This window comes from Narcine bancroftii, chromosome 3 (assembly GCF_036971445.1).
Source record: "Narcine bancroftii isolate sNarBan1 chromosome 3, sNarBan1.hap1, whole genome shotgun sequence".
Classification (NCBI taxonomy): Eukaryota; Metazoa; Chordata; class Chondrichthyes; order Torpediniformes; family Narcinidae; genus Narcine; species Narcine bancroftii.
The window spans coordinates 178,773,904-178,777,594 of record NC_091471.1 but is presented as its reverse complement, the minus strand read 5'-3'; positions in this window follow the sequence as shown (position 1 = coordinate 178,777,594).

The window sequence follows — 3,691 nt, the reverse complement described above, 5'->3', positions numbered from 1 at the left end:
TGAATTGGCAGCTATCAACCCCTCCCTCCCAGCTCTCCCGAAAATGTAGTTACATTTTATTGACTTAAACAAACAGATCACCCTTTATGAGTTACAGATGTTACTGTTCAAAATGTCCTCTCCACGATGAATGTCTAGCAGAGAGTCAGCATATTGCTTAGCCTTCTTTGGTTCAACAAAGACTTGTTTTGGCCTCCTGGAACAAAAACCTTCAGGGGTTACTGGATATCTTTAAACAAAGGCACAACCTTTATTTTCTCCACAGTACTTTAATTGGATTAAATTCCTTTCTTTTCTTCAACAGTTCAAAACATATCTGGAAAGAAAAAGATCTCATTTCTATTATACTCTAAAGGTCTTTGTAATTCCTTTGCTTGTTTTGCTGCCAGTTCCAAAACCTTCTCTCTTACTTGATAACAAAGGAATTTAACTAGTATTAGAGCGGCTTTTGATCTGGTTGTGGTCGAGGTCTTAAAACTCGATGTGCTCTTTCTCCCTCAATATCTCGCTGACATTCTTTGACTCCAAGACATTGTGGGATTCAATGTTGCAAAAACAAAGTCTAATATAATCTCCTTAATCCCCTTCTTTAAGTCCAACAATTTTTATATATTTCTACTAAAATTTTCTAAAGCATCCAGTTTATGGACCATATGATCTCGAACAGTAGTAAAATTAGTTTGCATATTCCCCATCTGATCTTTCATTGAATCAATTTCAATTTTGTTCCTTTAACTCTTTTTTCCATCTCTTCAAATCTTTTTTGCATATTCATCACTACTTCCTCTACAAGTTTAGTTCTAACTTCTGATTTTAATATTAAAGTTCCAATTTGCTTTATTTTCTTCATTTATCTATCCAAATCATACATATTCAAAGACTTAACAGTTTTACCTTTTCTAACTTTCAGCTGCCTGCTGGCCCTTTCTAATTCTTCTTCTGATTGTAAAACCTCCTCAGAATCACTTGAATTTGATTCTTCTTCTGTTTTTTCTTCTTGTTGAAACAGTTTGTATCTGCTTCCTTCTTCCAACACTACTCCCATTTTATGTATTTTGCACGTACCCGACTCCTCATGTAGGCGCAGAGATGCTTCTTCCTTCGGGACCTCTGGCCATTGCTGGAGGTGGCTCGACCTTGGAACCGCAACCACGGACTTCAAATGGGTCGCTACGTTTAGAACAGTGCCCAGATCCATCTTCGAGGTAAGCCTCTCTTTTTTTATCTTGTAGTTTTTGCTGTTTTTTTTTAATTTGAGGCAGCAGCAGGTTTTTCTTTCTTTGGAGACATCTTTAGGGTGTTAATTTTAATGTTTTTTTGTCCCTCTTTTCTTTCTATCTCTTCTTAACACTTTTTTAAAAACATTTTTCGGGAGAGCTGACGCTACATCACCACATGACACACCACCGACCAACCCTTTGTGATTACTGAGCTCACCAGTGTGCTCTTCCTTCTTAATGATATTTCAAACCGTTGATTTTGGTCATCCTAAGGTTTAGGCGATGTCTCTTACTGCTTTATATTTGTTTTTCAGCCAAATAATGGTTTCTTTGACTTTAATGGGCATAACTGTGGTCCTCGTGTTGACAAATGGCAACTACAGTATTTTTAATATATGATCAATATTACATATTGGATATTCTGGTGCATCTTTATGATTTTTGATAATTTCACATTTTAAATCAAGGAAATCTCAATTTGAAATTGTAAATAGCACACAATTTATCGATTTTGTATTTAACATTTATTCTTGTTTACTATGTGACACTGGGAAATTACTACAGGTATTTAAAGTATTTTGAAGTTTTGTTTTTAAACAAGTTATTTGTAATAATATCTTTATTTTTCAGTGTTAATTTTCAGTTGACATATCAGCTGTTGGTCCTTCTTGTCACTACACATTGGAAGAGTTCTTGACATTCTGTTGGTTCTGCTTTATTAACATAATAATTTAAAGGCAATGTTGAGCTTTGGCAACTGAAGCAATAATTGTCTGTTCAATAATACATCCAGTGTCAATGTTCTTTTATCCCTATTCAGAACAATACATTTACAAATGGATATATTGTAAAATTAACCTAACATGTTTTCTGATCATTTGAACAAAACAAGAAAATTCTGGTAACACCCAGCATGCAAGGCAGCATCTAAGGAGAGAAAACAGATTACTACTTCAAAAAAAAATGCCCATTCACATAAATAGTAAGATCTAAACAATGAATGAGTACAGAACAGACTAGGTAAGGCATCACTGACAATTTCATTTCCTTTGCCTCATGATCTGAGTGAGGTAATTAAATCCCACTTTGTGAGAACCTCACTAGTTTACAGTAAGGATATCACTCACTTCTCTAAAGCATGGAGTAGAAATAGTGTTCAGTGGGAATATGAAGGAAATAAGGAGGCAAATGATGGATCAGTTTGCATATATACTGTCGGGAGCAACATCCCCCTTCTATTTTACCTTGCTCTCTGGCAGCATTTTGCTCTAGTTTACTGTGACCGATGTAAATAATGTCCTTTATGAGCAGAATTGTTTCCCAGTAGTCAGTTCTGTAGTGATATTGCAACTACAAGTTCTGCTGGCTTTGAGAACTGCACAATTAAAATTTCACAATTCAGTGTGAAAATCATCCTAATGGTTTTTGGACAATTTTTCTCTTTATCCATACTTTTGAGGAAGCTATGTCCAACTAAAGAAGAATAACTCTAGTTTTTAGGCATTTATCCCCTTCCCCTAATGCATAACACATTCTTAATCTGTACAGGAGTTCATTTTAGGCTTTTTATTCTTTTTTAAAAAAGCTGTACAATTGTAAATACTTACAATTAAATGAAAAGTTGAGAGAACCATAAAAAAGTAAAACATGGATAAAATGACCTTGACTGTTCAACTATGCCCATGAGCCTTCACTCACTTGGCAGAGACACACTTAGATTTATATTAATCAATTGTCCAGGTCTTAATACCGTGAGAGGAATTCTTTCCAGTTCCAGCTGATCATTTAATTGAAGTACTGTAGTGGGAATTGCAGTGGTTGGCGCAATTCACACAGAGTTCCAAGAAAGCTCGTTTAAAGCAAAGTTATTATCAACTCTATTGTAAAGACAATTACAATGGTTGGTAACTTAAAGCTTCTTCTCAACAGGAAATTGTGAAATAGATGTTGCCAAGAGAAAAGATACTAGCTGGATACAAGCATTAAAAGATTTTCCTTATCTCTCAAATGACAGCAGAGATGAAACTAATTGCCACCTTGTGCTGACTTATGTTAGTGGCTGTGTATAATATTCTGTTTTTCAAGTTTCTTTTGGAAGATGAATGAACTTTTAATCAATTCAATCTAGTTCTATATTTCACATCTCAAAGAGATTAGAAAACTATAACTTTATTTGATTGCATGGAGTCACAAGGATTCACCTTCGCCATGGAGTCACCTTCTCCATTCTAATAATTCCTCCAACAGGATACTCTTCAATGGTTTATGTCAGCACTAATTTGTGAAACTGACAGGTTTCACAAAGAAAACTAATTCAGTTGGCATGCTGGTGCATATTTTATCTTGTGCGAAGATTTGGTGTCTACACTTTTTAAATATAGAGCAAGATTTGTGTATTAATCTGGCCAGGGTATTAACCTACACCCCTTTCAGATTCTATATTTTACAAAGCAAATTTAAATTTATTTAAA